Raw genomic sequence first — 23,783 nt, forward strand, 5'->3', positions numbered from 1 at the left:
CATTTTTGTAAAGTGATAAGTACTATGCAACTTTAAGATATTTTTAATTTGCAAAAATATTAGTGGCCCAGTACTAGTGAGTTTCAGAAATATTTGTACTATCTTACACTATCAACAGAAGCTCTACCAATGAGGCAAGCTTACTTCTTGGAACTTCCTTTAATAACATTAAATTTCAGTGTTTGTATTTCTTACAGATAATTCACATATTGCATTATTTTTAACTTTAAAATGTATTTTTAAATTGTAAGACAATAAAGTATTATACTGAATTGATCCTACTATACAAATAATAATCACATTTAAATCATGAATGAAATTCCAACATTTGTGAGAAACAACTAGTAACAACTGAGCATATAATTTGCCATTTTCAACAAATTTACGACAATGATAATCTAAAACCTATTAAATGATAGCCATTACTTTCATGTTACATGATGCTTAGTCATTTTTCATAAATACTGCTTTGGTATTATTTTAAATAGCTATACTTTGTTTTTTATAAGTATTCCTCTTCTTTTAATCTTTATTTTATTTTTGAGAGAGACAGCAAGCATGAGCAACAGAGAGACACAGAAAGGGAGACAGAGACAGTCTGAATGCAGACTGATGCAGGGCTCTAACCCACAAACTACAAGATCATGACCTGAGCATAAATCAAGACTTGGACAAACTCAACCAACTGAGCCACCAGGTGCCCCTAAATAGTGATATTTTTCTAATATTTTTCTTCTTTATTTTCAGTTCTCACTTTTTGATTTTTCTGTATCTGTAACAATCGGAAATGCTATTGGTACTTCCTGCCAATATCTTCTAATAATAAATCATCATCACTTCTTGTCCACAAGTGAATAAAGCAAACACACACACACACACAATATAAATTTGTGGCTTGTGTGCTGATATATGAACATACAAATAATCAATAACGATATACAGCTTCAGCAAATTTTGTAAGACCTTAAATTATTTTCTACACACAGAGTATATAATTAAACTAATAAAAATGACAAGTACCTAAAAAATGTTCAACCACTGGGGAATTCACTCAGAGTTAAAAACTATTAGAAAATATTTTGAACATTAATAACAATACAAAATATCAAAACTTGAACAAATGTAGCTAAAAGTGAAATGTAAAACCTTAAATGCACACATTGAGAGGAGAGACTGAAAAGTAATGATTTAATTTGTCTCTCAAGAAGCTAGCAATGGAGGACAGCATTAAGCTCAGAAAAACAAAAGAAGAAAATCATCAAAGAGCAGAAACCACCCCATGAGTGGGGTGGGGAGGAATAAAGTCTTCTGACTATCTAAGAAAGAGTAACATCAATCTTACACAAACTCATCCAGAAACTGGTAACAGAAGAAATATTCTACACTTTTCTGAATCTATCATGGCCTTAAAAAAAAAAAATGACAAGAATGTCACAGGAAAAGAAAATTACAGACTCTATCACCAAATTCACATAAATATCCTAAACAAAATATAAGCTCATTAATTCAAAATAAAATATTTTGACCAAGGAGAATTTGTTATAGAAATACAAGAGTAAGTGTAGTTTAATATTCTATGTTAATAAACAATATAAGTCTTCATATTTACAGAAAAAAATGGAATGAGTTTAAACAGATGAAAAAAAAACTAACAAAATTTAACACCTATTTATGATATACAACAAGTCCTTAACAACTGAGAAATATAAGGTAACTCACAAAATCATATGAAAAATAACTGCAAAAACCTCACAACAAACATCATACTTAATGGTAAAAGAGTGAACACTTTTTCCCAAAATGATAAATGAGAAAAGGATGTACCTTCTATTAAATACTGTACTAGAGGTTCAAAGCAGTAAAATAAGGGAAGAAAAATCTTTTAAAATCACAGAACTGGAATAGAATAAATAAAACAGTGTGTACAAGGAAAACCCAAAAGCAAATCTATAGATACACCTGCTGGGATACTACAACATGAATATTTCCATTTCTCTGAATGGTCAGAGCTTTCACAGCAAAAATTTCACTGGCTTTAAAGGATGACTGAATGGCAAACAAGTCCTGGAAATTAGAAATAATGAATGAACCCAGAGAGATTTGTAGGTTTATTCTCCCTGGAGCCATTTATTTACTCTCAGACTATGATTGGATAAGGGACATTCCCCTCCTCATCCTGGAGAGATGCTGTTAACTCTATAAAGATAGTGCCCATGGTCCCTTGAAGGCTCAATCTCTCTCAAACTCAGTCTCCCTCTCCTTCTGTCCTTCCCTCTCCTATGTCCCCTTCTCCTTTGCACTTGAGGAGAGGAGGTGTAGTTGTACAAATATAGGCTCCAAGATTCATAATTCTGGGGTTCCCTTCCATATAGCAGATCCACTCTCCATATGCAGAGCTTATCTAATTCCTGCCAGTCACCCTCTGGGGGAAAATGTGGTATGAAAAATTGGTGCTAAAATATTTTGTAGGTAAATAATTATTTGCTTCTGACCCAGAAACCTCATATTTATTGTAAGGAAAAAGGAAAGAAAGAAGAAAGAAAGAAAGAAAGAAAGAAAGAAAGAAAGAAAGAAAGAAAAATTTTATTTGAATAAGTGAATTTAACACGATTGCTGAATATATAATCAATATCTAAAAAACAACTGCATTTCTATGTATCAATAATAAGTGCAAAGTGAAGGCTAAAAAAATATAGCATCAAAATTACTGAGTGCTTAGAAATACATTTAACAAAAGGTATGCAAGATTTCCGTACTGAAGACTATAAGACATTTGTAAGAGAAATACTTAAGATACAAATGAATCAAACAGGTATATAGCATGCTCATGCTTTAAAAAACTCAATATAGTAGTTGTCTCAACTCTCTTCAAATTAATGCATGGATTCAACTGTAATTGTGGTTGAAATTCAAGAAGTTTTGGTCAAATCTGAAAAACGGATTCTTAAATTTACATGGAAATTCAGAGGGCCAAATAGTCTAGGCAACCTTGAAGAAGAACAAAACCAGAGTACCTTTACTACAATATATGAAGAAAACACATGACTAAAAATTGCAAGAAAGCAATGTAGAACTGCAATCCTCTGAAAAATAAATACAAAATTATATAGTATATGGTACAAGTGAAGAATGCAGGCTCTGGAAAACAATGTTCAGGTTTTGAATTTACAGTGTGTCATTTACAATTTTGTGACCTTGGATAAATTATTAACTCCTCCAGGACTTAAATTCATATCACGTAAAATAATGCTGAAAATACTAGTTCTTTCCTAGGATATTGTAAGGATTAAATGAATTCATACTTTATGAATTGCATAAAGTATTATGAACAGTGTCTGCAACATATAAGCACCCAATAAGCATTAGAATCAATACTCAAGAGAAGAGGAAATAAGCTATATGAGAGATAAAGGGAGTGGAGGAAGGTTGATGTGATTGGAACACTGCGATCACAGGAGAGAGTGTTAGAAGATTATGCAGTGAAGGAGGCAAATGGTAATGGCTGCTCCTGTTGATCATGATGAATATTTAGGAATTCAATATAATTGTGATTAGAAATGGAAACAATAGTATGCACATATTAGAAAGTTTTCAGGCTTCTGTGTGGAAAATGTGGTTGTGAAAAACTGGTGAGAAGAGTATTAGTTATAAAGTTGTTGTGTAAGTCAATACGAAAGAGACTAGTTTAGTGGTTTTCAGTTGAATTGGTGAGAACTGGCTTGATACAGGCTATATTTTGGAACCAGAGCTAGTAGGATTTGCTGATAGACTGGATCTGCATAATGAGAAAAAGAGAAAGACCAAGAATCAATCTGTTTTTGGTGTTAGCAACATGCAGAATGGTGGTATCGTTCAGCAAGATGCAAAGAAGGATCCCCTCCTCAGAAGGAGATTAGGCAGGAGTGGGAATTTAATGTTTTAGATATACTTAATATGGATTCTGTATTTTGTACCCAACTGGGACTTTTGAACAGATAGTTGGACACTGAAGTCTATATATAGCTCAAAGAAAAGATTAGGGATAAAGATTTGCATGTGCAATAAATAGCATTTAAAATAATAATGGCAATGATGATTATAAATGTTTAGGTATACATTCTTCTTCTGGTCAGCCTCTGTGTCAGAAGCTTTTTATGCATTATCTCATTTATCTCTCAGAAATGATTGTAAGGGATTGGTTCTATTTAGTATCCCTTTAAAATAAGAAAATTAAACCTAGAGCTGGAATAATTTGCACATGATCACAAATAAGTAACAGAGCTATGATCTGAACAAATGATACTCTGACTAAAAGCTTTCTTTTCCAATTACGTTACATTTTTTAACATCGTTACCTCCTCAAGTCAGAGAATAGAAATATGGCTTTCTAACAGCATATTGGTATTTTTTGCCACTATTTTGTGTCTCATACACTTATGTCACATCTTACAAAAAAAATAAATATTAGAATTATTTTGCATTAAGAAAACAATAGTTTCTCCCCATATAAATTTATATTTTAATATTAACCTGATATTTTATAATCTTATAATGCAGTAACTCTCTGTCCTTGAAGAAGAAACCTGAAATGGAACTATATTTTTTACTAAAGAGTGTAACCTAAGCAGTGGCGAAGTACCATCACTAGGAGTAAAAATCATTTATTACACTGACTAAAAGTTGTTTCTTTTCTTACATTATGAAACACTTAAGATTTTAGTCAACTGTGCATTGAATATGAATTCTCTCTTGTGAATCCATCACCCTCCCATTTTAAACAGTTTATTCCCTTTGCAGATTCTCTTTTGTGGTCTTTTTGACACACATTTTCACTTTAGCGGAGTCTCTCCTGAATCTGATTTTTTTTTTTCATCTGCATAACCAAACTTCATCTCAACTCTCTTTAGTTAAATCAATAGCTGAATTTATACTTTCTACCAAAAATATTGACCAACTCTGATAAGGTAAGTGCTTGGAGAGAAATAAACTTCACACAGCACATCTATGAAGCCCAGGATATTTTTCTCTGTCTTACTCGTTTACCCCATCCTCTTTATCTCCCTTCCTTTTTCCTAATTGTTCAGTAAAAAAGAGTTAATTCATGTCTTGGAAGTGACAGAATGCAGCCAGGGCAAGGTATGGTGAATAATCAGCATCTGTGTAGGGCTTCCTTTTACTGAAAGATCCCACTGGGAGCAGTGGGATACAAGCAGACACGGTGCTGCTAACCTGGAGGAATAATTGTAACCTGGCTACAAGGCTGCAGTTCTAGATCTTAAATCCTTTAGATAAATGCTGCCGTAAGGAGAAGTAGCCAGGATACAAAGCCCTGTAAACATGATGCTTTTCTTTTGAAATCTGAAGGACTCCTGAGACTCCCAGGTTTGGAAGCCCTTATCTAAGTGGGAGTATTGCTTCTTTTAGGATATTTTCTCGTATATTTTGATGGGTCTGTGTAGCCACTTCTTGGCAGTCCTTATACAACATACCAAGCTGAATAAATGAAACATTTTCTACAGTTCAAAGCACTTAAATACAAAATACTGTGCAATTATATTTCTATTCTGAGGTGTGTGTGTGTGCGTGTGTGTATATATATATACATATATATATATACATTTTTTTAATGAAAGATTTCATTGGAATGAGTGAATATTTGAGAATAAGGAGCACATTTTCAAATAGGAAGATAAACAATTTGATGTCAAAAATGGTTTTCATTTATCATATTGCAAAGCAGTTGTCTTTATTTCCGTTTACCTAGGAAAATAAAGTATTTCAGCTCTAGTTTTAGAATTTCATCACGCAATTCACTTGTATAAGGCTTTTATAAGCAATGCATAGGTTATTAGGTTATTTTCCAGAGAGATATTGTGCTACAGTTCGTTACGTGTAGGAAAAGAAAATTTAAAAATCAACATCCATTTACGCCCTGGTTAGAGTATGAAAATGCAGCATAGTATTAGGAAAATATTGTAGGCTTACAGTTAGACATACCTGAGTTGAAATTTTATTGCTATCAATTACTAACTGGTTCTAGGTGTATCCCTTTAACAGCTCAGTTTGCTTAACTCTAAATTATAAGAACACATATTATTTAAAAATTTTTGGATAATAATGTTAATTGGTATAGACTAAATGTGTCCCCCTCAAAATTCATATGTTGAAACCTTCCCTATTTCGATGGTATTTGAAGATGGGGCCTTTGGAAATGATTAGGTAATAAGAGCAGAATCTTCAGAAATGAGACTAGAGTCCTTTAAATGGAAACTACAGAGAGCTCACTTATCCCTCCCACCACAGAAAGAACCAGGAAACAAGCCTTCACCAAACACCAAATCTGCCAGCACCTTGATCTTAAACTTCCCAGCCTCCAGAACAGTGAAAAATGAATGTTTGCTATTTATAAGCCACCCAGTCTATGGAGGTTTGTTTTAACAGCTTAAACAGACTAAGGCAGAAATTGTTACCAAAAATGGGGTACTACTCTGACAAATCCCTAAAAACGTGGAAGCAGCTTTGGAACTGGGTAATGGGTAGAGCCTGGAAAAAACTGGAGGTGCATGCTGGAAAAAGCCTACATTGCCAAGAATACCATTAAGAGTGATTCTAGTGAGGAGCATCTGGCTGGCTCAGTACGTGGAGTATGGGACTCTTGAACTCTGGGTTGTGGGTTTGAGCCCTACTTTGGGTGTAGAGACTAGTTAAAAGTAAAATCCTGGGGCATCTGGGTGGCTCAGTTGGTTAAGCGTCTGACTTCAGCTCAGGTCGTGATCTCATGGTTTGTGAGTTCCAGCCCCGCAGTGGCCTCTGTGCTGACAGCTCAGAGCCTGGAGCCTGCTTTAGATTCTGTGTCTCCCTCTCTCTCTGCCCCTCTCCCACTCACATTCTGTCTCTCTCTCTCAGAAATAAATAAACATTAATTTTTTTAAATAAATAAATAAAATCCTAAAAAAAAAAATTCCAAGAATGATTCTGGTGAGAGCTTAGAAAGAGAAAGTTTCAATTGTTTTAGGGAATACCTAAGTAATCCTGAACACAATATTGCTAGGAATATGTATGGTAAAGGTTATTCTGATGAAGTTGCAGGTGAATATGAGGAATATGTTATTGGACAATGGAGGAAAGGTCACTATGAGGAATATGTTATTGGAAAACGAAGGAAAGGTCATCCTTGTTAAAAAGTGACGAAGAACTTGGCTAAATTGTCATGTTCTAGTGTTCTGTGGAAGGTAGAACTTGAGAGCAAAGAAACTGGATATTTAGCTGAAGCAATTTGTAAGCAAAGTATTGCAAGAGTGGCCTTCTTCTTCCTGATTGTTTACTGTAAAATTTGAGGAAATAAAAGACTTAAGGTGGAACTGTTAACCAAAAAGGAATGAGAATATAAAGATTTGGACAATTGTCAGCGTATCCATATTGTAAAGCATGAGGGTATAGCCAAATAATCACTTGATCAGATTAGTCAACCATCTCCATTAAAGCCAGAAATTATTGTTCAAAACAATTTCTATTGTTCATAAGCTAACCAATCTATGGTAGTTTCTTACAACAACTCAAAGAGACTAAAATAGTAATATATCTATTGTAGAACAGATAGTACTCATTCAACATACACTTTCCCACTTGTCACCACTATTGCTTTATAACTGTAATTGCATTCAAGCATACCTTGCCCAATTGTTTTTAATCAATTGTTCTCAATAGTTTTCTAAACACTTTGGAACCAAGTTTGTTGAAGTAAAGTACTGAAATCAATAATACCCTGTCAAACTCTACAATTTTATCCTTTTAAAATAGGTATACCTATAATAATATAATACTTACATGTATGAAATCTATCTTTGTTTAATTTAAGGTGTTCAAACTTAACCAGTGTATAGGTATACAATGAGAAATTTAAATGTTTAGTTATTTTTCCAAATACAAAGTAAAATAACCCTTCATTGATGGTGGGATTTGCCAACTTTTGATGTTAACAGCTTTGTCACTTCCTGACAAGGGTGGTTCAGTACCCAATTTGTAATGGAGCCCACAAGATGAAAGTTACTTTTAAATACATGTACAAGTAGTGTCAAAAGTAGTATTATTAAAATAAATGTGTTATCCTTGGAAAAATATATATATATAAATCAAGACAAGCCACACTGTAATTAAAAGCAATTAAGCAAATGAAAACAAGAATATGAGTCCTAATGGTATAGTCAGCCCTGGAAGTTGATGTCCTGAGGACTGTGTCCCAAACACATCACTGCTTTAAGCAGATGAACATTATATATATTGGAACAATTTTTCTGGGATGATAGAATTTGTTTGTTTATCTATGCCACGTCTAATTTAGGCTGTGTCAGCACTAGTAGCAACTGAACAAATGGATTTATTATTAGTATTAATTTTTGGCCTACAGAGAGCTACAAGTGATCCAGTTCTGTTATTGTAAAACGTGTGCCTATGACTAACATAATTCATTGATACTACTATTTTTTTATACCTTTTAGGACTACAAAACTCTAAAAACTGATTAAATGTGTAGCAATTTAATCAGCCTACTTTCTGTACCTAAGTAAAAATGTGCCTTTGGGATACATGTGAATCTCTTTAGCCCACATACAGTGAACCATCACACTTTGATGATGGTATCCTACTATACTACTTGAAGTAAGTAAAAATTCAGGGAAAAGAAAACTCTGTGGCTTTCCAGTCAATATGCCCTAGATATTATGATATTTCAGGATGTGGAAATTTATACCAAATAAGGGGAGGAAAAGAAAAAAAAATGAATTTTTCCATTTGCCTTTAGCATGTAAATATCTGTTGTTGTTTTAGGAGGGGTTTTTGGGGCTGGTTTCAGCAGGAGAGAAGTTGGCAATTAATCTTAAGTGTGTCAGTTTCAAAGGAAATTATTTCGGAATGTTTCTGCGGACAACAATTTAGTTTCAGTAGACCAAAAGCTAACATATTTCTCTGGATTTTTGTAATGTTTATTTATTTTTGAGAGAGAGAGAGAGGGAGAGAAAGAGAGAGAGAGGTAAGGGCAGAAAGAGAGGGAGACCCAGAATCCGAAGCAGTCTCCAGGCTCTGAGCTGTCATCACAGAGCTGGACATGGGGCTCAAACTCTGAACCATGAGATCATGACCTGAGCCGAAGTGGGCCACTTAACCGACTGAGCCACCTAGTTGCCCCTGCATTTTTTTTTTAAGAGAAACCCAAAGTATCCAATCTTAGGGTTTTATTCTATATCTTATAGGTATAATCTAATTTGCAGCCTTTTAAACTACATAAAATATTAGGCCGTACCTAGATATACTAAAAATGTAAACAGATTTTAGCTTCAATTCTCCACATTTCCCATTCTCCCAGCATTCCCAGATGGGCAGCTTTCATGACATATAGAGTACTTTTGGGGTCTTCCTTTCTCTTGTTTGCATACCCTTAATTTATTCATTCTATGATATAAATTGAAAAAACCCTCATAGATATTTCCTTTGCTTTTCAACAGATAAACAACAACAACAACAAAAAAGGGTCTAAGTGATTTTAAAGCATTATCCATTGTATGTTTCTGATTGTTAGTCTGTATGGATAGGGAGGTGGATATGTTTAAAGATATTAGTATAACTTTTTCTAACACTCTTGAAATTTAACATTTGTATTTAAAATTAAATAACCTGAATTCTCTTTCATTTTGTATAAATTGCTTCCCAGGAAACAGTATCTTCCCATAAAGATGAGAATTACAATAAAAGTAAAACAAGGAAAAAATATAAATCAAGCAAAATACAAAATACAGCAAAAAAAGACATCTGTCTATGAAATGCCTACATGATAGAGGAAATTTTATTCTCCTCTCAAATTATTATGTTTATTGCTTTACTTCTTCACATATTTTATGTTTACACCTCTTCTCAGTTTCAATTAAATTCATTTTCTTATGCTGATTAGTCAACATGAAGTGTATTTACTATTGAAACAATCATAATGCTAAATCAAATATTTCTAATAAAGCTCATTTAGAAGTGACTAGAACAGTAGTGATTGGCTCCATGTGTCCAAAGTAAGGCTTTTCTCAAAACCAGACATCTGGGACTGACATAACTTTCTGTTCAACTGTTTTATCTTCAAATATCATTTGAAAAAAGTTATGATGTTTTTCTTTCTAACTATTCATCACATCAAAATAGACAACATACAAATCCACTTATAGACTATTATAGTATTATTTATAGTATAGTATTATAGTATTATTTATAGCATAAATAATACTATTTGTTATTAAAAGGCCTGTTTACAGGCCTTTTGCTTGATGATATTTTAGCAGTTTAATATGTGCATTAATCTAATTTCAAGAGCTTGGATTTTGAAGGAAGAAGAAGAGAAAAAAAGTGCCAATATCAAATATTTTTTCTGATCCTATTAAGACTTTGGATAAATGAAGGTAATTTACCAAATAATTTCAACGTATTGTCTATCATCAATATCATCATTGTTGTCATCATTATTATATTTCCCATTCTCTATATAGTTCTTGAGGAATGACATATTTTAACAAATGCTCTTTCATTTAACCTTACAATGGCACTGTAAAAATGATTATCTTACAAAGCAACTAAAACCAAAGAAAGTTTTTCTAAAATGCAACTGTGCAAGATAATACAACTAGGAAGTAATAATATTGTGTTTTAAGACCATGACCTCTAATTTTAATGGCAGAGAATATTTGTGACACTAGGTGTTAGCTTTTTAATATCTATATTTTATTATAATCCTAGATATTTGCATGAAGTTTCTTGGTCAGAGCAGATTATTATTATTTACACACAGCAAATAAAAACTGTGATTCTTTTGTGCCCCAATTTTTACTACTGATGTGGTACAATGAAAACCAGATGTCAATGTACATATACAAGGTCTGTATTGTAAGTGAGGGACCAAGGAAAAAAATCTGAATTTTATATAGGAAAGAAATCACAAAAAGATAGATCTAGACATTTACATAGGAAAGTTCTCCCATCCCCTTCAGAGAGTCTTTTTTGGAAATGTAAGGTGAAAGATCCTGGACCTCACTCTTTGGAATGCAAATGTATTTCTTCAGGAGAGATGTAATACCAGTGTTTCCAACTTCACAAGCCAGGGAATGTCTCCTGTTCCCAGTCACACCCCCTTGTGAAATCAGATTTATATTTCTGAAGAAGAAAATGTCTGTATCTTTCCTACTAGCTAATGAGTTATAAATTAACTTGTATCCCTTGTCTTTTAGCCTAGGTCTGAAGTTTCAGTAAAATTTGCTCAAAAAGGCCTGTATATAAAGATAAACATATTTCCTAAACAGCCTCAGACCCGGGCTGATTTTGTATTTTCATGGCAAAAGTATACCATATATTAAAAAGAGTAGCAATTTCACAGAATCTAAGTCTCTCATAATTTGCAAAAGAAAATATCTTTTTTAAAAAATAATTTCAAATAGAGCAACTGAATTTGTTATTTTTAATTGATATTAAATTACTAACTTGTAATTAAGATAATAATATGTAAATGAATGATAAACAAAGATAAGATTAGGGCAAAAAAAGAAAAGGAAAGATATATGCAGAAAGTACCAAACATTCTATTCTCTCCAAGGTATTTTTTAGCTTTTTGAGACCAAAGCTACAGAAGAGGATAATGCCATGCCAAGATGAGGATGAGGCCCTAATAAATCACTTAAGAAAAAGTAGTCCTTGTGATTTCAACAGCTCTAAGAATTCAGATTATTAACACTTCCTGAAAAATAATCTCTTATATTGAAAAGTCATCTAGCATTATTTTCTTGATAATAATAATCTGATCTCTTGTTACTGGGATTAGTTCTCTCATTCATTAGATTTTCCATGTTAAAATAAACTCAAATTGCATGGTTTCACTTAACATGTCATCAAGATTTGAGGTAAGCATCTTTGCTTTTAAGCATAGACCTTTTAATCTATACGCATAAAAACAAGCAGCAATAATAAAACAGTTAACTGCTAACTTTTGAAACAATTGCAAAAGAAGTCATTCAAAAGTAATGTGAAAGCATTTCACATTTCATGTGTATTTTGTAAAATATCTGTATCCTCTATATATAATCTGGTGAATATATTTTGTTATGATACCATTTTTGTTATTTTAAAAATAATTTCTGGATTTCCATAAAATGTCTTGATCTCAAAGTGAATGATTCCAGAACATCTATTGTTCTTATACATAATCATGTTCAGAAAGACATGTTTAAAATAAGCCTATTTTACTAAAATTGAAACTCTACTAATAAATTGGTCATTATGCTATTTCTTTAATTCATACTTTACATAATGATATGTCATTCATGTGCTAGGCAGTTTCACACTATAGGGGAAAAATCTCTACTGCTTTATATTGATTCAGGATTTCCTTTAGAGTTCTTATGTAAATGGTTAGCAACTCATTTTCACAAAGGTGGAATCCACTATTGTTTTATCTCCAAAATACTATCTATTTTTTTTTTCTTTTTTAAAGAAAGGCAGATTGCTAATGCAGCACCTCACTTGGATGAGTCTTGGAAGCTTGACTACCCTACATTCTCCTCCAAATGGATCTTGAGAGCTTGTCTGGAGGTTCTAGCACAGGAACGCAGCTACTCTTATACCCCTGACCATGAACATTCCTCTTCTCTCAGCAAAGGCCGTCTTCTTCAACTGACCAAGTGCACAACTTCTGGAAGGGTGTGGGGTACATATGGAGCGGGGAGGGACAAGGGATGCCCACCTAGCCAGCCAGATAAACCAAATAAACCCTGGCAATCAATGGAGTGACAGATGTTGCAGCCAGATTGCCCTGACATTCCCCAAATCCCAAAATTTTAAAACGTCTTATTTAGTAAATACTGAAAATAGTTTCACTTAATCTAATTCATTTTCAAATGAAGCAGGTAAGTAATAATTTATACATGTTAATTGAGAACAAGATATTGTCTTAGCAGTAGCAAAATGAATTATTAGCAAAATTCAAAGACTAGCTCTGGCACTGATTGCCTGGGGCAAGTTGACTGCCCTAAGTATAATTATATATGTGATAACTCTTGATCATGTAGTTGAAAATTTAGAAGCAGGAGTTCTTAAATGTCTCTTTCATTTAAATTCTAAGATCACATTACTTATAAAAGTGTCCCATATAAAAGTATGGCTGTTCCATTTTATACAGGCAAAATTCTGTAAACTGAAAAAGAATATAATGTTATTGATAACACTGAACTATTCCAAAGCTACCTGTATTTACACTTTTTAAAAAAATATTTTAGTAAGTCCATTTTTGGTCAGTGGAAATTTGCAATGGAACAGGGTGGATTAATTTCCTTCCTTTCACACGAGAGTGCCAAACCTGTGAGAAGTTGATTGAAGAATCGATATTTATAATGGGAGAATTGGAAGACCAAGAGGTGTCAGGAAAAGATGCTCATGCTGGGAGGGGTAATAGGTATCAATGAACATCAAGGTATCCACTCAACATCAAGTGCAAGTAAGCAGGCTAAAGGGTAGTTGCTAGGAGTCTAATTAGGAGCAAAAGTCACACAGAAGAGCAAGGTTTGGCCCGGGGTGCATAAAATGGAAAGGAGGAAAAATTTGATGTCCTAGTAGGTAAGACTGGGTAATCTTCTAAATTAACTGGTAAACAGAAATAGGTATTATAACAATTCAGTTTAAAATATTGGGAGGAAATATTTTTAATGTAAGAAAAATAATATACAAAATGCAAAATATAATTATGAAAGGATGATGCAATAAAAAAATTTCATAGCAGAACTCACAAACTTGAATTTTGCTGCACATAAGCATGTTGAGATTTATTCTCAGTGACCCCCTTCTCCCCCACCCACACACAAAAGTATATAGTTGCCAACCTTTAAAAGCTTGAGACTCCACTTAGAAAAAAAAAAATTACACTCTTCAATGGATCCCTATTTTATTCAGAAACAAACTACATTCCTTATGATTTACTACAGGAATCTGTAAGAATTGCCCATACCATAACTTTACTTCTCTAACTTCATTGCCCATTTCTTTCACTTTGGTGTAGTCACTTTGGTTTTCTTGCCCTTCCTTCAACATATCATCTTATACACTAATACCTTCTTCCGTCTATAGTTCTTGACCCCAGATACCAGCACTGTTTCATGTCTTTGAAACAGATCTTTGTATATTCCTAAAGTTTTGGAAGACCCTATAACATCAGAATTATATTACCTCATAACAATATTTGTCTGGATCCCAGGAGCACACGTGTCTTTTACATGAAGCATTCATTCTTTTTTTACTAAAGTCTCCAATATTTCCTTTTGTTCCTTGACATTGTTTATCACCAACCTTGCACTAATTTCTTTCTTTCCTTTTTCAAACATTAAACAGGAATTTGAAGTATCTTTTGTGTCAATATATGAAAATATTAAATAGTAAGGAAAAACAAGAGAAATTAGGGAGGTGAAAAGTATTTCTCTTTATCTAACTTTAATATGCACTTGAATCACCATTATGAAACAAACATTGGATAGTTCACTTATTCTATTATTTGCTGACTTTTTGGGAAATTGAACTTGAGGTCTCTGAATATAAATTATATGAATGGAGTATTAGAAGTTTCAGCTGGCATCGTAGGTTGAGACCAAATATTAATAATTAAAGAAAACTTAAATTTTATACCAAAAAGTTTACAATTAATGTTAGATGAGCCTCTGATAGAAACTTGACACAGTTTGTTTTAATAATTTCTATTCCAATTTATTTTTCATCAAAGCTTTTAGTTTTAGCTTTTTTTAATGAAAGATGTTCCTTTTAAGTTACAGGTGCAGAAAAATTTGTTCTATACATTGGCATCTTCAGAGATGAAAAAATTCCATTTATTTATGCCTACATCAAGTCCTAAAGTACAATTCTGAGACGAATCCTACCCCAGAATCCCTTCCATTTCCTTGTTTTACCAACAGATGTTCTGGAATTTCCTTAAACAAAAATTGGGTTTCAAAGTTGCTTGACCATGATTGAAACTAAAGTGAAAGAAACATTAGAAATTATATATACCAAAAAAGTGATAATTTTTCTATTTATAAAACATTCATAAAGAATAGCACTGACATGTTAATAATTAAACAAGATATCTGTTACAGAATTTGGGATTTAACATATAGTTTCTTTAAAATAGAACTAGCCTAGGGGCACCTGAGTGGCTCAGTCGGTTAAGCATCTGACTTCCACTCAGGTCATGATCTCACAGTTTGTGTCTTTCTAAAAACAGTTTGTGAGTTCAAGCCCCATGTCCAGCTCTGTACTGACAGCTCGGAGCCTGGAGCCCCCTTCTGTGTGTGTGTGTGTGTCTCCCTCTGCCTCTCTCTCTCTCTCTCTCTCCTTCAAAAATAAAAATAAACATTAAAAAATGTTAAATATAACTAGGCTAATATTAACTTGAATTTTTCTTATTTAATAAATTGTCATGAAATGGGGAGGAGGGCCAGCATAGGTAGATGGAAATTAGAACTCACTGAAGATATTCGGAATTGGCAGTCATAAATGCTGCCTTCAAATTAAACAATAAAGCCAATCATGTAGATACACATGTTTTTAGTCAAGAGATGGGGGATGCAAGAACACAACAAATTAAGGTAGAAGTCTAATGTTCAATGATGTATTTAGATACCCGTAGGCTATAGAGAATGTCAGAATCCTCTTGTGGATCCACAGTGCAAAATATTACACTGACTAGTATTATTAAATCATTGAATTTTAGGAGAGGGAACATTCTTAGTAGTATTTACTTCAATAACTTCACATTCAAAAAATTTAGATAAGCAAACTGACATGAGGCCAAGAAAACTGAAGAAAAAACCACCATGGTTAAAAGAAAGGTCACTAGAATGAGATCTTAGTTCTAGTCCTTGTTTCATGACTCATTAATTATGGAATATTACACGAGTCATAGTTCTATATGTTTGGATTCTCTACTGTTAAATGGTGATTATTATGCCAAACTACCTACATCAGAGGCCTGAGAGAAAACAGATGATACCTTCAGTGGGTAATTAAAGATACTTTAATAAAGGGATTATGTTTCAAAGACTTGAATAGAGCTAAAGGAAACACTGGGAGTAAGTGAAACATCAGGGACTTGTTCCAGTACCATGACTGAGTTTCTAAAAACTGGATAGGGGCACATGAGAAGGAAAAATATTCACTTTTAATATTTTCTTCTTCATATTTTCCTCCTCCATATCTTTCCCATTTGTTCCCTAACCACGCCATTAGAATACTAGGCATATATTTATAAGCTAATTCATCAAAAATATGAACGAATGCCTGACAAGGGAGCCAAGAATACTCAATGCAGAAAAGATAGTTTTTTTCAATAAATGGTGCTGGGAAAACTGAAGCGTCGCATGTAAAGAATGAAACTGGACCCCTATTTTATACCACTTACAAAAATTAACTCAAAATAGGTTAAAGACTTAAGTGTAAGAGCTGAAACAGCAAAACTCCTAGAAGAAAACATAGGGAAAAAAGCTCTTTGACATTGGTTTTGGTAATTATTTTTTTGGATGTGACACCAAAAGCATAAGCAACAAAATAAGAAACAAAGAACTGAGACCATATCAAACTAAAAAGCTTCCGCAAAGCAAAAGAAAAAAAAAAAATCAACAAAATTAAAAGGCAACCTATAGAATGAGAGAATATATTTGCAAACCATCTATCAGCTAAGGAGTTAATATCCAAAATATGTAGGCACTCATACAACTCAATAGCAAAAACCCCCCCAAATAATTTGAATTTAGAAATAAGCAGTCGGGGTGCCTGGGTGGCACAGTCAGTGAAGCCACTGACTTCGCCCCAGGTCATGATCTCAAGGTTTGTGAGTTCCAGCCCCGTGGTGGCCTCTGTGCTGACAGCTCAGAGCCTGGAGCCTGCTTCAGATTCTGTGCCTCCCTCTCTCTCTGCCTCTCCCCTGCTTGCACTTTGTGTGTATGTGTCTCTCTCTCTCTCAAAAATAAATAAACATTAAAAGACATTTTTTAAATAAAAACATAAAAATAAGCAGAAAATCTGAACAGCCATTTCTGCAAAGCAGACATACAAATAACCATCAGGTACATAAAAAGATGCCCAACATCAATGATCATCAAACAAATGCAAATACAGACCAAAATGAGTTATCATTTAATACTTCTTAGAATGGCTGTTATCAAGAAGACAAGAGATAACAAAAGTTAGCAAGGATAAGGAGAAAAAGAAACCACTGTGCACTGTTAGTGGGAATGTAAATTTGTTCAGCTAGCACTGTTACTGGGAATATAAATTTGTTCAGCCACTATGAAAAACAGTATGTAGATTAATAAAATAATAAAAACAGAGCTACCATATAATCTAGCAATTCTACTTCTGGGTATATAGCTGAAGGCAACAAAAGCACTCTCTCAAAATATCTGCACCCCCATGTTGACTGCAACATTGTTCACAATAGCTAAGATACAAGCTAAATGTCCAATAATGAAAAGATGGAGAAAAAAATGCAGTATATATATACACAATAGAATATTGTGTGTATAAATACACAATATACAATACACAATATTCAACCATAAAAAGAAAATCCTGCCGTATGTGGGAACACAGATGTACCTTGAGGGCATTATGCTAAGTGAAATAAGTCAGCCAAAGACAAATATTATACTCTCACTTATATGTAGAATTTAAAAACTGAACTCATAGAAACAGACAGCAGAATAATAGTTGCTAGGGTCTGGGGATGGGAGAAATGGAGAAGTGTTGGTCAAAGGGTACAAATTTCCAGTTGTAAGATGAATTAATTCTGAGTATCTAATGTATAGTATGGTGACTAAGTTAGTAAAACTGTATTGTATACTTGAAAGTTGCTAAGAGATGTTAAATGTTCTCACAGCCACAAAAAAGAAAAAAAAAGCAATTATGTGAGATGATAGACGCATTCACTTACTTTATTAAGACAATCACTCTAGAATATTTTTATGTATCAAATCACCACATTGTATACCTTCAACTTACAGAATGTTATGGATCAATTATACCTCAATAAAGATGGAAAAAATATACCATGATAATGTGTCACCATTATGAGTGCAAACTAGGAAATTTGTACAGTACAAAAAAATAAAAGGAGAGAGAGAGAGAGAGAGATTTCTGGATTTCTAGCCAAATAATTTGAGCAGACAAAATCACCCAATTATTTATAAATTATTTATATTTGTTACAGGGAAGTAAATGCAAGCCCAGTAAAACTCTCCAGAAGCTATTTATCTGTAGTTTAAGATATTGAGATCTGTTAATGACCAGCTTGTCTAGTCCCTACATTTCACAAATAGGGAAATATGTATAGAGAAGCACACAGAATTTTTTAAGACACAGCTAGAGCCAGGCTCGATGTTCTTCTCAGCATGATATATAGCCTCTTTATTTAGGGCAGATGTTATAATATTTCCATAGTATATAATGTTTGAGTTTTAAAACAGTGTTTGAAAATTTCTTTTTCAATGAAGCAAGTATAAAACAAAAAAGATTAATTCAAGTTTATTTTAGAACTGGGTTATTTGACTAAAGCAAAGAAACAGCAAACTGATTGTTTTAATTTCACAACCTTGTTATTTTCTCCCAAGACAAAATTTTCCTCGTGTTTAAGTAAGGAAGTTTTGACACTGTATGCATCTATTCCCAAGATGGGAACAGCCACTTCCACTATTTCCTGGTTAATGATCAGAACAAAAGGGGTGGGAAATTATATAAATCTATTTAGAAAATTCAGGATTCCATCTGTTCATTCCGGGACATGATGCTTCCTTCCCTTCCTTAACTACAACAGCCTGTTAGATGTCAGGCTGACCAAAAGAAGGCCCAGAGCATCCAAAATTAATTCTTGATTCAGCCATCTAGATTATTTTGTTCGATTAAAAGAGTTCTGGATCACAAGGATAATAATGACTACGTAGTCAAGTACACTGTCGGTCAAATCTATAATGGGCCAAAGTAAGATCACATTAGAACTCACATTAGAACATGTTTTTGTTTTTGTTTTTGTTTTGTTTTTGTTTTTGCCTTGAATGGACTACAGCAGATGAAATGCTTTCATGTGAGTAGGGAATGATTAAAAAAAAAAAAAAAAAAAAAAAGAACGAGGTTATAACTATTGGAATGAGACACACTGACTTTTACCAGAAAGGAGAGGGAAATGCCTCAGAGCGGTGTTTTAGACCCAGAGAAGTCTGAGGGATGGAAAAACACCAGTCATCTATCTCTTTTAAAATTCACAAAACCTTCATTAATAAAGGAAAGCACTCGAGCAACGCTCCCAAACCTTGCTGACACTTTAAGTTTAATCTCTGCCATTCTCTAACAGATTTCACTGACCACGATTTGATCACCGTCTTAATCTGAAACATCTGTCAGAAACAGCAAGTGAGGGTACCCAGCCTCTGTACTCACCACACATAACATAGGTCAGCTCCTCCAGATGTTATCTCCATGCTGATTCCCAGTCATAACAGAGTCGGTCTGTGAGGTGGAAGGATTCTGTTCTGCCAGCGCATACAGCCAGGGTTAGATTCCCGCAGCACACGCGGAGGGCTGTAGGTTCGCGGCCTGAGCTTGTGCGGGTTGCTCCCCGGTGTATAGCTTTGGGGGTCCCCGCTGGGCGCAGCTTTGGCTCTCTACACCTGGGCGAGTCTCTAGGGCGAGGCACGGCAGCACTGTGACTCTGATTGTGCAAAGTGGGGAAGTCCACGAGCACAGGGAATTGTACAACAGTGTGAGGCAAACTGCTCACTGACAAGCTGAGGAAAAGGAGTTCAGCGCAGCCCCCGCCACGAGCGCGTTTCTCGTCCTGGGACTGCCTACAGGCACCCGTAGATCTCTGGAGATCCCGCGAGATCAGGCATCGGCTGGAAAGTGTGGTTGTGGCTGCAGCTCCTGCAACCATATGGCGCCTTTCGCTACGCATTTGCTGAGGCTCTTCCACAGCCCTCAGGACTGGCACTTCAAAATGAAAGGTTCAACTCAGATATTTGAAATGCACTATCCTTCCAGAAATCACATTGGAGGCTTTGTGGTTCCTTCAGTGTCCACTGGTTCCCTCAACCGATAGTAGGCCACCCAGAAGAAGCCCTAACAACTGAAAACGTAGTCTTTTCAGGGTGACCAGGTGCTCCATCAGGGCGTACTTTTTGTGTGGAAGAGCAGGCAGTCCTCCTTGTTGGAAACGATTTGCTTCTTACTTGAGGTTGTAGAGATCTTCAAATATTTAGGTAAGCACTATCAGTAGATTATCTAGCCCTCAGGTAACCGGAAAGAACTTTCCAAAATGAGGCTATCTTTGGCTATTTAGGCAATCTTCCTGAAAATAAAAACAAACACATTATTCATGTGCATCCTACGGGGAGTTATTCCTATAATGGAAGTTACTCCGTTAAAAAAGTTTCATGGAATTTGTCTCTGACTTCGGATGAAATTTTCAGCAGTACAACTTTGGCACTAGAAGGCATTCAGTTCAGGTCAGCTTCAACTTCTTATACGGGATTGTTATGAATGATAGAATTGCCCTAAACTTGCCCTGTTAGTCCATGATAGAGCCCATGCAATTGCTAAAACAACTTTCTCAATATGAATTAGTACTTTGGAAAAGGTGGAAATGTTGGTACAGAAATTTAATGAGAAAGTCACATGGCTTTTTAAGGTAGACTTGGGTGCTTTATGGGATTTGTTTGGTTCATTTTATCTAGGACATTGAGGTCAGTACCTAAATTAGCCTCACCCTGCAACTTGGAGACCTGTTGACAGTTGCCTTAATTAAATGTTATGGGAGACAATTGAACAGATGTGTCCCAGTCTCTGTAGGACAGATAATCAGAATCATTGGTCAAGTGGCATGCTTATGACACAATATTATGTGTGTCTGTCATGTTTCATGTTTATTTATATCTTGTAAACAAGACATTAATTTACCTTCATTAAAAATATTTTTTTTCAGTCCATCTTTTCAAGGATGTTTGCATAGTGCACAACGTTGGAAGATACAGTGCCTTCCTTCAGAGGAAGAGACAAGTGTGTTTTCCCTCTAGTATGATGACGATGATGTCTTCCTTCAGAGAAGAGGGTAAGCATGCTTACTATCCATTAAGAGAGCCAGTTTCCATAAGCTCACTATTCCTTTTTTGTAACGCAGTCCATTTTATTTGCTGGCATCCATCTATGCCATCCCCATGGGCCCTGCAGGAGTTAGGGACAAGGTGAACTAACGTAAATATGTTAATGCTCATTCTGCTTTCTGTGCCATGAGTAATAAAGGCCTTGGTCTCAGACTAGGAGTCTTAGGTCTTCAGCCAACATCCATGAAAATGGGGCAGACTAACACATTAATTTGCAAATAGGGTAAAATCTCAGGCTTTTTACAATTCTTGGCATCCTGGGTCATTTATGGACTACCTATTTATCTTGAAAAATAACATGATTAAATTGTCCCTTCACTGAATATTTAAATGCATTTCATGCTGAGAATCTCTTACAACTGTGTGTTGTATGTGTGTGTAAATATATAAAGATTGGTAGGATTATCAGGCTATGAGTTATAAAGTTGCAGAATGCTTTCAGAATCCTAGACCCATCAATCAGCAATAACAAAACAGCATGCTTCACCTTTAAATGGTGACACAATGTTTAGCTACCTCGTTAAGACTGAATGTGAATAGTAATCTCTAATCTTTCCCCAGACAACCTCATTTAATATTAGAAGCCTTCTCTCGTTAAAACAACTTGGTGAAATTCCCAAGAAAGGGATAAAGTTGGTATTTATACAGTTCTATTAAAATGAAGGTCAGGTTTTCAGCCAAAGAATCATTAGGAGCAGGCCACTAGCCCCTGGAAACCTTCACTGCCTCAGATCCATTATGGAGCTGATTAGTAGCAGGAACTTTATGTAATAAGTCTCATTACCCCCATCTGCTGTATATCCTCCTCCTCCACCTCCCCACAATCCACATATTTTGTTCCACAGAAATTGTCATTTTTCTTGGTTGTATGCCAATTTGCTACTGTAATGAAAATGTTCCAAAGTAAATGCCATTCCCAGGACAGGATGCCATATAAAAGATAGTGACTATAGACTCTGTGTAGTAGTTGGACATCAGAGCTTATAACAAAGATTTGCATTTCTAGGATTTCAGTGATTAAATCATCTTAGATGTAGCAAAAGTGAAAGATAATTTTACTCCTTTAGATGTCCTGGAAGGAAGAAGAGGTAAGGGGTGGGGAGGGAGATGTTTGTTGACAAGCTTTCATTTTTTCCTAATATTCCCTGGAAGAACATGAAACACCAACATACACAGTAGTGCTCCTATACTTTTAGGATTAAAGATGAAAGGTGACTTTCAAATGTTTTTCTGTGGTATCCTGTTCATTATCTAATCCAAAGAAAACATTTTATTGTACCATAACAATTTATTTACTTACTGTTTGGCTATACTGGACTGTATTTGGCTTGGAAGTAGACAATATATCTTTTTTGCATTTTTATATCAGTTTCAAGAATTTGATTTATAACATCTGGAAACTTGAGAAATGGTTTTTAAATGAATGAAGTTTTGATTTTAGAGAGCTATAACTTGTTTTGTTCTGTGATTCCACTGACATTGTACAGTTTCTGTCCATGATGCTAGTTTGGACAGAGAGAGATGCTATAGGACAAAATGAAGGAGAACTGTCAGTAGCCACATTGAGCTGGAAGCACTGTATCTCAGAAGATTTGCTATGGATACACAAAGCTATAATCAAAGAGAAAGACTGAGAACAACCACAACAAGAAAAGACAAAAGCCACCAACCAACTAACAAAAATAACAACCCGTAGGCTTTCCTATTCCCATTCCACCCAAAAGTTTGAAATCAAAAGCTATAGGAATCAAATTTTAAACTGAAAGACTGAAGCAATGTATTGGATCATATTTGAGATAGAGAATGAAAATGATACAAAGCAGTTAATACTTGCTTGTTGAGCACTCAAGATTTGAATGTCCAGGGGCACCTGGGTGGCTCAGTCGTTAAGCAGCCGACTTCGGCTCAGGTCATGATCTCGCGGTCCGTGAGTTTGAGCCCCGCGTCGGGCTCTGTGCTGACAGCTCGGAGCCTGGAGCCTGTTTCTGATTCTGTGTCTCCCTCTCTCTGACCCTCCCCTGTTCATGCTCTGTCTCTCCCTGTCTCAAAAATAAATAAAACGTTAAAAAAAAAATTAAAAAAAAAAAAAAAGATTTGAATGTCCATAAACATAGAAATATCCCTGCCTTTTAGGGAAAGCTTCAGGGAAGACTCTCTTGGAATGGACACAATTAGCCTGGCTGTGCCTATCACTGAGCTAAGCCAGGAATAGTAAATAATCATGGTTTCTCCTAGTTCATTCAACAGACAAGATCTATCTTTCCTTTGTTCTTTGAAAGAATACAAGGCAACTCAAGGTAAAGAATATATCAGACTTAAAAGAGAGAGTTTGTAGGGATGCCTGAGCATCTAACTCTTGATTTCAGCTCAGGTCATGATCTCACAGTTGTAAGATCGAGTCCCACGTCATCAGGCTCATACTGACAGCGAAAAGCCTATTTGGGATTCTCTCTGTCTCCCTGTCTCTCTGCCCTCCACCACTGGTGCTTTTTCTCCCTCCCTCAAAATAAATGGATAAACATTTAAAAAAAGAGAGAGAGAGTTGTTTTAAGTAATTTAACATGGTTCATTTAAAACAGACACTAATTAAGTTATAAG

The 23,783-nt window shown here is 34.8% G+C and overlaps 1 long non-coding RNA gene across 1 annotated transcript in view; it reads right to left on the reverse strand.

Annotated features, from left to right (window-relative positions):
* The window catches only part of LOC144615752 (uncharacterized), a 225,868-nt gene extending 206,029 nt beyond the window's left edge, over positions 1–19,839 (reverse strand). The window contains exon 1 of the long non-coding RNA XR_013554335.2: positions 19,468–19,839. This is a non-coding gene — a long non-coding RNA (uncharacterized LOC144615752). The remainder of the gene's footprint in view (positions 1–19,467) is intronic.
* Positions 19,840–23,783: the final 3,944 nt, after the last annotated feature.

The sequence above is a fragment of the Panthera onca genome, chromosome A1, assembly GCF_046562875.1.
Source record: "Panthera onca isolate mPanOnc1 chromosome A1, mPanOnc1 haplotype 2, whole genome shotgun sequence".
NCBI classification, from domain to species: domain Eukaryota; kingdom Metazoa; phylum Chordata; class Mammalia; order Carnivora; family Felidae; genus Panthera; species Panthera onca.